Source organism: Salmo salar, chromosome 06 (assembly GCF_965601325.2).
Source record: "Salmo salar chromosome 06, fSalSal1, whole genome shotgun sequence".
In the NCBI taxonomy this organism is placed as follows: Eukaryota; Metazoa; Chordata; class Actinopteri; order Salmoniformes; family Salmonidae; genus Salmo; species Salmo salar.
In genome coordinates, this window is record NC_138296.1 from 46,594,618 (window position 1) to 46,607,050 (window position 12,433).

The window sequence follows — 12,433 nt, forward strand, 5'->3', positions numbered from 1 at the left end:
TGGCCTGGTCAACTATTTTATAGCTGTTAAAGGTTAGGATCCCATCCACTGTCTCCTCTCTCCCTACTCCCTCCCTCTTCTCTCCTCCTTCCTCCCACTCCTCTCTGTTTGGTGCAGACAGGCAGACTGTAATTTACTTAAATGAATGTATCCTACTTCTGCAGAACCGCAGCTTTAAACACAATTCAATATTTTCCCAGCAACCTTGCATCCCGGGTGGCAGCTGCCAAAACGTTGCATGGTCCACCTCACTGATAGAATTATACCTTTCCTTTCACTTCTTCAGTCATTTGTCCACCCAATCATACAGCCATTCGTTTATCCATCCGTCAGGCATCTGTTTATTTTCTCACTCCTCATATCCGGAGGTCCTTGTTGCCCTTTTTGTGCTCTGCAATATTGACTTTTAATTTTAAAAAAAGCTAAGCATTTCAAATGTAGTGTAAAGGAGAAAGCGGGAGTGGATGAAATGAATTCTATGCCTTACCTGCGGTTTGTTGTTTAAATACTGTATCAGTTCTACAGAAAATTGACCTAATTTGCGGTGCCATGAGTTCATCCTATTTTCTTGTCTACGTGCAGTATCTCCGGCAAAGTGACGTATCTGTCTGATGTCTGATAGCTTCAAACTTGAACGTGTGCCACTGTTATTGGTCGTATCGGATCATTCTCCTAGCTGTTATCTGCAGCAGCCTGGACAGAGAAGTGGAGATGGAGGGGCCTGAGTTGAGAGCTATGGCCTTGAGAAGGCTGTCTGCCAGGAACTAATGCAGGGAGTGGTAGGGAGGGAGGAGATAGGCAATCATATCGAACACTCCTGGCTGCTGCAGGGAGGAAAACAGTGAGAACCTGGCGCCGAATGGCATTAGGCTAAAAGTGCATTGAGCCTCCAGACCAACTAAACGACAGCAATCTGATTTATATGGAGAGAGAGAGAGAGAGAGAGAGAGAGAGAGAGAGAGAGAGAGAGAGAGAGAATGAGAGTGAGAGCAATAAATATGAGGGCAGTTAATATCAGGACATTTCAGCACAGTCGGCGCTGTGATTTCTCCTTTAATCCTTTCCTATTTTTATATATCAAATAATATAACCCCAATCCCTTTACAACCACTGGAAAATCCAATAATAACATCAATAGTAATCAATTTTCATGAGATCATATTTTATCTAGACTAAGTGTAATACAAGAAAAGGGCCATTCATTGAGTGCCTATAAAGGACAGACGTCTTCCATAACAGAGGAAGGCCTACGTTTCCTCTTAAATCAGTACTGAATCAAGTACAACTCTTGACAGAAGTTGATGCTTGGCAGTGGCACAGTCTGTGTGCCTCGTCATTTATTTATTTATCGGCTGTTTGTTTATCTGTCTGAGCCTGTAAGTCATCCAGTCCTTGGAGAGAGGGGGGCGGGTAAGGAAGTGACTCATGCCCAGTGTGGGGTTCTGTTTTAGGCTAGGATGTGTCACGACTCCCTCACGACCTGATCCAGAGGTTAGATCACGATGTGGCTCCACTCAAAAGGTTATTATCAGGAGCTGTTGTTAATAGATGTCATGTCTGATCATTTCTATGTAATTGTTGTAATCCATTATGTAATGTACTTATTGGATTGAGTCTGCTGGCTGTGGATATTGTGTTAGATTCTGATAGGCTGTACAATACACAGTGCATTCTGAAAATATTCAGACCCCTTGAGTTTTTCCACATTTTGTTACATTACAGCTTTATTCTAAAATGTATTAAATAGTTTTTTTCCCCCTCATCAATCTACACACAATACCACATAATGACAAAGCAAAAACAGGTTTTTAGAAATGTTTGAAAATGTATTAAAAAAAATTACGGACATATTACATTTATTTACAGTGGGGGGAAAAAGTATTTGATCCCCTGCTGATTTTGTATGTTTGCCCACTTACAAAGAAATGATCAGTCTATAATTTTAATAGTAGGTTTATTTGAACAGTGAGAGACAGAATAACAACAAAAATATCCAGAAAAACGCATGTCAAAAATGTTATAAAATGATTTGCATTTTAATGAGGGAAATAAGTATTTGACCCCCTCTCAATCAGAAAGATTTCTGGCTCCTAGGTGTCTTTTATACAGGTAACGAGCTGAGATTAGGAGCACACTCTTACAGGGAGTGCTCCTAACCGCAGCTTGTTACCTGTGAAAAAGACACCTGTCCACAGAAACAATCAATCAGATTCCAAACTCTCCACCATGGCCAAGACCAAAGAGCTCTCCAAGGATGTCAGGGACAAGATTGTAGACCTACACAAGGCTGTAATGGGCTACAAGTCCATCGCCAAGCAGCTTGGTGAGAAGGTGACAACATTTGGTACGATTATTCGCAAATGGAAGAAACACAAAAGAACTGTCAATCTCCCTTGGCCTGGGGCTCCATGCAAGATCTCACCTCGTGGGGTTGCAATGATCATGAGAACGGTGAGGAATCAGCCCAGAACTACACGGGAGGATCTTGTCAATGATCTCAAGGCAGCTGGGATCATAGTCACCAAGAAAACAATTGGTAACACACTACGCCGTGAAGGACTGAAATCCTGCAGCGCCCGCAAGGTTCCCCTGCTCAAGAATACATACACATGCCCGTCTGAAGTTTGCCAATGAACATCTGAATGATTCAGAGGACAACTGGTGAAAGTGTTGTGGTCAGATGAGACCAAAAGGGAGCTCTTTGGCATCAACTCAACTCGCCGTGTTTGGAGGAGGAGGAATGTTGCCTATGACCCCAAGAACACCATCTCCACCGTCAAACATGGAGGTGGAAACATTATGCTTTGGGGGTGTTTTTCTGCTAAGGGGACAGGACAACTTCACCGCATCAAAGGGACGATGGACGGTGCCATGTACCGTCAAATCTTGGGTGAGAACATCCTTCCCTCAGCCAGGGCATTGAAAATGGGCCGTGGATAGGTATTCCAGCATGACAATGATCCAAAACACTCAGCCAAGGCAACAAAGGAGTGGCTCAAGAAGAAGCACATTAAGGTCCTGGAGTGGCCTAGCCAGTCTCCAGACCTTAATCCCATAGAAAATCTGTGGAGGGAGCTGAAGGTTCGAGTTGCTAAACGTCAGCCTCGAAACCTTAATGACTTGGAGAGGATCTGCAAAGAGGAGTGGGACAAAATCCCTCCTGAGATGTGTGAAAACCTGGTGGCCAACTACAAGAAACGTCTGACCTCTGTGTTTGCCAACAAGGGTTTTGCCACCAAGTACTAAGTCATGTTTTGCAGAGGGGTCAAATACTTATTTCCCCCATTAAAATGCAAATCATTTTATAACATTTTTTACATGCGTTTTTCTGGATTTTTTTGTTGTTATTCTGCCTCTCACTGTTCAAATAAACCTACCATTAAAATTATAGACTGATAATTTCTTTGTAGATGGGCAAACGTACAAAATCAGCAGGGGATCAAATACTTTCCCCCCCCCCACTGTAAGTATTCAGACCCTTTACTCAGTACTTTGTTGAAGCACCTTTGGCAGCGATTACAGCGTTGAGTCTTCTTGGGTATGATGCTACAAGCTTAGCGCACCTGTACTTGGGGAGTTTCTCCCATTCTTCTCTGCAGATCCTCTCAAGCTCTGTCAGGTTGGATGGGGAGCGTCGCTGCACAGCTATTTTCAGGTCTCTCCAGAGATGTTCAATCAGGTTCAAGTCCGGGCTCTGGATAGGCCACTCAAGGACATTCAGAGACGTGTTCCGAAGCCACTCTTGCATTGTCTTAGCTGTGTGCTTAGGGTCAGGGGTGCCGTATGGGGGGGAAGTATCATAAAATATTGTTAATATAATATTTTTATATACAATGTACTAATAAAACTAACGGTTTCTTTTTCTTTTCTTGTTTTTGGCAAAAAGTAAACATCCTGAGAGCCTCTGTTTTGCACAACCCCCCCCCCCCCCCCCCCCCCCAACCCACCCTATTTACATTAAATGGTTCGGTCCTGTCCCCAAACAAGGTGCCTAAAAAAACATCTGGCTTCCAAAAACAAAAAGAAAGAAAAGAAAGACAGGAGAGAAAAAAGAAAAGATGACAGTATTTCACCCTATTTTTCACAAAGGAAGGTGGGTGTAGTCCGTGAGTGGTGGAAATTAACCTGTTAGCTTAGTCCATAGTGAAATAGGCTACTTTTGCTCCCATAACATTAGTTACTTAATATCTTCACAGAAAATTGTGTTTACATTTCGCTCCTCTTTCAGCCGACATTTCATCAATGCAGGCAAACGTTTAGCAAGCTATTCTTACTAAATCAGTTGTCCCTGCCCCTGCCTGGTGCCAGGCCCAACAGTTGCAGCTTCAGGCTCAGCCTCCCTGTCTCCCCATCCCCATACCCCTGAACCAGCCCTGTCTCCCCATCCCCATACCCCTGAACCAGCCCTGTCTCCCCATCCCCATACCCCTGAACCAGCCCTACTCCCAACTGAAGAAGGAGGTGAGCAGCATTGTGATGAATGACATGTCAGTTGCCATAATTGCAGGGGGTCCGTGGGAATTCCTTTTTTTATTATTATGAAAAAACCAAAAGTGATTAAATCCTTTTCAATGATAAGAATTCAAACACTGTAATTATTTTTTTTTGTATTTTTTTTGTATTGGATGCTGGATAGTTTGAAGCATTGAGTGACTCAGTCTGTATAAGTGACAGCCAATGTTAAAATAATACCTTAAAGACATATGGCCAAAGTATGTTTCCATGGCTTTGATGCAGACTGAAATATTGTAATTTACTGACATCTAGTGGTGGTAATACACAACTGCAGGTAATTTGTGTCAATATTCTTCAGGATTCAGTGCTGTTACATTTTTTCAATGGTGCATGCAGATAATTTAAGTAAAAAAAATGGTAGTAACTAAAAATGTGCATTATATTATAGGACATATTATCATATGCGTCATGTACATTACAGAGCCAGGACCATCTTCATGTGATACAGTTTTGTCAGGGAGGAGTGTGGAAGTGGAGGAAGAGGTGAAAGACAGTAACAATGCAGATGATGAGGATGGAGAAAATGAGAGAAGGTGCACAGAAAGAGACAGACAAAGTGAGGATGTTGAAAAACAAGCTGATCAGCGACTTTGCTAGCAAGAAGGCTCGGCTCAGGGCTCTTGTTGAGTAAGGCTGAGCAAGGGCCAGTGTTAAATGGCATAGCTATGGATATTGGATCACTACACACATGATGCCCACAGGCTGAGAACAAGATATATCTCAAAGTAGTGGCTGGATTGCCATAGAATTTGTTGTGCACAATCAAGACCCCAAGTGGAAGAAACCTATTGATTTGGTGGCCACTTGACCTTTCCTCTAGCGCCACCATCAGGCCTTTTAATTTCCATTTTCCATTGTTTTCCATTTCCACTTTTCCAGCTGCTTATTTTCTAATTGGTATGTATACTTAGTTCAAAAATCTGCTACTGATTTTATTATTTTGTTTGTTATATCATTCTATAGATGATAATGTTAATTTATTTTAATCGAAGAGGTTAATGGATATTTAAGTTATATTCATTTTAAGTTATTCATTAATGTTAAGAGATTTTTCCATTTAAGAATTTTACCATTAAAATTACATTTAGACTGTAAAAGATGGCCTTCAGCACATTTCTTATAGGGGGTATCAGTCTTGCATCAAATAGTGAATTACACTGTATGCAGAATGTTGCATGTATGTCTGCACAGTGTTATATTTTCACAGCTCAAATATTGGATTACAAGAGAGTTGCAAGCCTGCAAAGGTAGAGTTTTTTAAAGCTTTGAATGGGTCGATTGGGTTCTGGAGGTGTGTGGTTACAGCAATTACGCAGGGTTGGTGTGGCCTGTGGTGGTTGAGCCCAATGTGATATTGTTTCATGGGGCCCAAAATCCCTGGCGGCGCCCCTGCTTAGGGTTGTTGTCCTGTTGGAAGGTGAACCTTCTCCCCAGTCTGAGGTCCTGCGCGTTCTGGAGCAGGTTTTCATCAAGGATCTGTCTGTACTTTGCTCCATTCATCTTTCCCTCAATCCTGACTAGTCTCCCAGTCCCTGCCGCTGAAAAACATCCCCACAGCAGGATGCTGCCACCACCATGCTTCACCGTATGGTGCCAGGTTTCCTCCAGATGTGATGCATGGCATTCAGGTCAAAGAGTTCAATCTTGATTTCATCAGATCAGAAAATCTTGTTTCTCATGGTCTGAGAGTGCTTTTGGTGCCTTTTGGCGAACTCCAAGTGGGCTGTCATGTGCCTTTTACTGAGGAGTAGCTTCCGTCTGGCCACTCTACCATAAAGGTCTGATTGGTGGAATGCAGCAGAGATGGTTGTCCTTCTGGAAGGTTCTCCCATCTCCACAGAGGAACTCTGGAGCTATGTCAGAGTGACTATCAGGTTCTTGGTCACCTCCCTGACCAAGGCCCTCCTCCCCCAATTGCTCAGTTTGGCCAGGCCGCCAACTCTAGGAAGAGTCTTGGTGTTTCCAAACTTCTTCCATTTACAGTTTTTTGCGAATGCTTACACACTTGTTGCAGAATTTGGCTCATTGTGTCAAAACAAAGACACAACACTTGGAGATAAACATCTCACTTCTATGTCAAAATTAAGCCTTTTGCTAACAAAATGATACACACATGCACCATTTGATTAACTCTTTCAAAGCAGCAACAACACAATGATGTACTTTATACAAAACACTGCTGTCTTTAGTACTTTGTATACCTTTTTCATTTTCTCATACAGGCTTCTGTGAAATATTGTTCCGGTACAGTACTTCTACTCACATTTCAATGAACATAAAAAATAGAAAGGCTTCAGAAAAAAATATATACAGCTTATTTTTTTTCCATATCAGGTTTTTACAACAACAACAACAAAAAACACAAAGAAAAGTAGAATTACAGTACAGTAATCAATACAAGATGTTACTGTAAACTCACAGAAACAAAAATAATTACTGTAAAATTACAGCGCAGTGGTAAACAAAAAGTATTGTAAGGGATTGTAAGGGATGGGGTGGATGGTTTATGGATCCCGCCTTCTGTTAGGGTCTGGCCACATTACCACATCACAAGCAATGTCATCCCTGGCTAGGCAATGGGGAAAATATCGCCTTGTATCCAACCCTGGACTGACCCCACCTCAATGTCTCCGCATGCCTCTTCCATTGCTTGCAGAAGAGGCAGGCGGTCATGTGGTTGGCGGTCATACACTTTCCAACGCCAAGCCAAAAGTAATTCCTCAATCAGATTTAGAAATGTAGTGTAAGGGGGCGAGTTTACAACTGTGAAGTTATTGTGGTTGGTGAACCAGTCCCTGACCAGAGCAGTCGGGTGGAAACTAACATTATCCCAGATGACAACAAACCTGGGCTGCTCTGGTCCGTCCTGTACAACTGCTTATGTAGTGCATCCAGAAATATGATTATGTGTGCAGTATTGTAGGGACCTAGGGGGGCATAGTGATGGAGAACTCCTTGCAGACTAATGGCGGCACACAAGGTGATATTTCCCCCGCGCTGCCCAGGGACATTCACAACGGCTCTTTGTCCTGTAACATTTCGGCCCCGACGCCTGGTTTTAGCCAGATTGATTCCAGCTTCATCAATGAAAATGAACTCATGAGGCTGTGCAGCTGCATCAAAGTCTGGGACTCTGTAACAGAAAATGCATACATTGTACCGTGAATATGGTGTAACTCAAAACACAGGACTACAATGTCTATGGGGGTGGGGGGTGGGTTGGGTCAGACACATTCAGTCAAAACTACAAGCTGCAGGCTGTCATACTGTACACAGTTACATCAAAACTTCATAGTACTATACCTATTTTTTTGTTCACTGAGGAGCATAGACCTAATATTGTAGGACTACATTGTATTGTACTGTGATGCAGAATGATGTGCAACAATTCCATAGGTACAGTCTAGTGTAGAAAGTTGAAGACATACCTGTTCTCCGATCTAAATGTCCGTATTATGGATTCTACCGTGTAGCGACTCAGGTTGGGCTGGACTCTCTGCCCAGCCTCCCTCATCGTCAGGCCATGATTTATGACATGGTCCACCAAAGTGGCCCTAATGTCGTCGGAAATATGTCTCCGTCTATTGCCTGGTCCCCTTCTTTGTTCTTGTCCTCGTCCTCCTCCCACTCCTCTTTCTCTTCCTCTTCCTCTCGCTCTCACTGCCTCCATGTTTGCAAAGTTCTCACAAAAGAGGCGATCTTACCTGAGGTCTATTTGTAGTGCTGAGGCTCAGACTAATTGGTGTTCAATTACTGTAGAAGTGTTTTCATGTGTTTGTGTGGGTGTTACCAACTTCAGGTATGTTTTCCCGATGATTGCAAGAGATTTAATTCTTGAACGAAGTTTCTAATGTAAGAAACAGTGTGTAGTGTTTTGCAGCTGTGTTGCAGAATTGCAAACAAAGTGCAAAGCAGAAAATGTGTTTGTACTTGTGGTGCCTTTGTTTAAGGCATGGTTACAAAAGTTGAAGTTTTGATGCTTTTGTCTAAGCATTCACTTTCAGTGTGTAAGCAATCGTCAAAAACTGTAAGATTGATGGAGGCCACTGTGTTCTTGGGGACCTTCAATGCTGCAGAAATGTTTTGATACCCTTCCCCAGATCTGATCCTCGACGCAATCTTGTCACGGAGCTCTACGGACAAACAATTCCTTCAACCTAAATGCTTGGTTGTTGCTCTGACAAGCACTGACAACTGTGGGACCTTATATAGACAGGTGTGTGCCTTTCCAAATCATGTCCAATCCATTGAATTTACCACAGGTGGACCCCAATCAAGTTGTAGAAACATCTCAAGGATGATCAACGGAAACAGGATGCAACTGAGCTCAACTTCAAGTCTCATAGCAAAGGGTATGAATACTTACCTTGCTTTTTATTTTACATTTGCAACAACAAAGAAATGTTTTCACGTTGTCGTTATGGTGTACTGAATGCAGATTGATGAAGATTTGTATTTAATCCGTTTTAGATAAGGCTGTAACATAACAAAATCTGGGGGGAAAGAAGTGGGTCTGAATACTTCCAAATGCACTGTATGTGGTGACAGGTGGTCCAGTCCATATGAGACATTGAATCCTTCCTTCCTGAATGATATGAATCATAGAAACAACACAAGATAGGGAGAGAGACAGACTAATACTACCTAAGTTGTCTTTGTAGACTGAGATATCAGTGTGTCACATGTTTATTGCAGACCAAGTCTCTGTGACCTATATGTGAAATGGAGGGCCGGCTGAGAAAAGGAGAGCGGGGGAGAGGGATGCTGTGAAGAAACAGACAAGCACATAATGTACAGTACAGAAAAACAGACAGATGGTAATGCTCCTTTTTCTATTGACACCCCCCCACACACACACACACACTCCCCAAATCCCTCCATTGCTCCATCCTTTCTCCCCAGACAGGATGAGGTTAACAGATGCCTGTGAATCAGATAGACCAGAGACCCATAACGACCTCTGCTGTAATTAACGAAGTCTGTTGGCAGGAAGGAGGACACCCCTCATACCATGTGACCTCTCAGAGGCCAGGGGTATCATGATGCTGATATACACACATATTCCAGGTCACGACAGCAACAGCGTGTGTCTGTGGGTGTGGGGGTGTGTGTGTGGGTGGGTGCTTGCGCCAGTGTCAGTGCACAAAGTCATAACGTACAGAGAACACACTAAGACAGAGGAATGGCTGTCTGTCACATCTTTATCCTTTATTGATGTGTGTAGGTGTGTTTATGTTGTTTGTTTGGGCTCCCGAGTGGCGCAGCGGTCTAAAGCACTGCATCTCAGTGCAAGAGGTGTCACTACAGTCTCTGGTTAAAATGCAGGCTGTGTCACATCCGGCTGTGATTTGGAGTCCCATAGTGCACAATTGGCCCAGTGTCGTCTGGGTTTGGCCGTCATTGTAAATAAGAATTTGTTCTTCACTGACTTGCCTGGTTAAATAAAATATGTGAGAATGTGTTTCTTTATTTGAGAATTATGACTGTCTTTGTGTGTGTGTGGGTGTGTTTCTCTGTGCTGCTCACTTGTTACCCCGAGGACCCTGGGAGAAATCCTCACATGACACAGACAACACTTATTACCATGAGAATACAGGGGGGAACCCCTTATTCAGACGCTGTGTGTTTCTGTGAGAGAGCTGCACGTTAGCGGACAAAGGAGAAGCAGCCGCTAGCTAGCCATCGTCCATAGCCTCAGCCAGCCAGCAGCCACAGCACCGACATAGGAGGAGAGGGGGAGGGGACAGCACTCTCTCTCTCTGTCTCTTTTTCATCCTCGAGACTGATTGTGAATGAGAGAGAGAATGCGCCGAGTATCGAAGACAGCCGGGTGAAGGCAATTAACCAGGAGGGCAGAAGGGAGAGGATAGGAGAGAGGGATTGAGAAAATAGAGGGAGAGAGGTCTAATGGAGGAGAATAGATACTCTGTTCTGGAGGGTACTGACCATATACAGTATGCCCTGTATATGTCATAACAGATAGCAATATAAAGATCCCAGCTGTCAGCTCCAATACAGCTCCAAAGCAGTCTGATGCTGTAGACAGAGAGAATGAGAGAGGGGGGTAGAGAGAGAGAGAGAGAGAGAGAGAGAGAGAGAGAGAGAGAGAGAGAGAGAGAGAGAGAGAGAGAGAGAAAGAGAGAGAGGGGTAGAGTGAGAGAGCTGGTGGAAGGGGAGGGGAGGGGAGGGAGGACCGTGAGGGGAGGGGAGAGTTGAGAGAGAGAAGAGAGAGAGAGGGGAGGAGGCGGACATTCTGTAGCAGCAGGTTTGTGAGCGCAGAAGCCGGAGGAGGAATCGGAGTGAGAGAAACAGTGTGGCTGCAGTGAGGAAGGAGAGACGCATACAGAGAGAGAAGGACAGAGAGACAGAGAGAACGGTACGGAAATGTCTGTGTGTACGTTACTGTCATGTCGGCTCCTGATATTTTGTGTTTCTAGTCTGTCTGTGAAGCGTCAGCTAGAGGAAGATACTCTGTGTTCCTTCTCGGCCGGCCGGCCGGCGACGTGAGGAACACAGAGCATCGTAGCACTGCAGAGAGAGAGGAGGATGACAGAAGGAGGGAGGAAGAGGGAGAGAGGGCGCATCAGGCAGAGGATGCTACGCAGACAGAGGAAGTGGGAATGGGAGAGAGGGAGGGAGGGAGAGGAAGAGAGGGAAAAGCAAGTGAGCCTGCCTGGCTATTAGAGGAGAGGAGAGGGACGGGGTGTGTTTGACTGACACCATGCAGCAAGAAGGATGTGAAATGTCAACACTGAAGGTTTTCCTCCATATTACACATGATGAATGGTATTTGGACACCTTTGACCACACTGCTACTTCTCCTGTGTGTTCTCAACATGAGATTCCTGATGTTGTCACCTCTGTGTGTGTGTGTGTGTGTGTGTGTGTGTGTGTGTGTGTGTGTGTGTGTGTGTGTGTGTGTGTGTGTGTGTGTGTGTGTGTGTGTGTGTGTGTGTGTGTGTGTGTGTGTGTGTGTGTGTGTGTGTGTGTGTGTGTGTGTGTGTGTGTGTGTGTGTGTGTGTGTGTGTGTACAAAAGAGACAGGGTTTTGGCTGTTTGCCAAGGTTCACGTCCCAGCTGCTGTAAATACATGTTGGTTAGAGGAAGATTGAGGGGCTAGTAGTGGGGGTAACGTGTGTTGCGTGTGAAAGACACATTTGGACCTTGCCCAAGTATGGTAAGCGCTGCTGTCAGTGCTGTTTCGTAGCAGTGGATTAGTTGAGTGTTTGTGCAGACAGTAGCCAGTATCGTAGAGCAGAGGTTTTAGACAAGACACAGTCTGCCTCATTATTGATCAGGGCTGTCAGTGAGAAACTGTTCATCACTTAGTCAGTGTGGTGGCAGGGGTACGTGGGTACGTGGGTGCAGGGGGGGGGGGGGGACCTCGTGTCATCACCCACTCACTGACTGTTGTGTAGAATGTTGATGTGCTGTCATACTTAGTTAGAAGCTATTTGGTATTGGCATCAGGCCACTCTCTACAGCATTTGGTGCCTGCAACATTACATTTGGTGCCTGCAACCTAACATTCGGTGCCTGCAACATAACGTTCGGTGCCTGCTTTGTAAATGTCAATTCCCACCATATGCATAATATAAACCCGCAGGCTCAGAACGGAAGCATTTGACCCTAAAAGTGGGACAGACAGTGTTGACCCAAACCGTGAACGCGTCCTTCTCCAAATGGTAATCTGTTAAAACAGATTTGTTTCGTCATTTGGGACGCACCCTACGACCGTAGATCACTGAGCGTTTAGACCACATACAGTATGCCCACTGGAGCAGCCCTCTGAGTCTCTCCTCGTGCTGGATTCTCACCCAACATCATCAGCCCAGCCAGGAAGTCTGTGCTCTCAGAAATCGCTGTCGTTTGCCGTGACAACGCTAGAACGACAACGACAGCATTCGTTGAGGAGTACG

General features: G+C 44.4%; 1 protein-coding gene across 3 annotated transcripts in view; it reads left to right on the plus strand.

Annotated features, from left to right (window-relative positions):
• Positions 1-10,721: 10,721 nt before the first annotated feature.
• Positions 10,722-12,433, plus strand: part of LOC106607511 (MAGUK p55 subfamily member 3) — a 28,946-nt gene continuing 27,234 nt past the window's right edge. For 2 of the 3 annotated variants that reach the window (XM_014204529.3, XM_014204532.3), the window contains exon 1: positions 10,722-10,891. The gene's annotated coding sequence lies outside the window, so the exon portion shown is untranslated. The remainder of the gene's footprint in view (positions 10,892-12,433) is intronic. The other variant, XM_014204533.3, reaches the window with a different exon arrangement.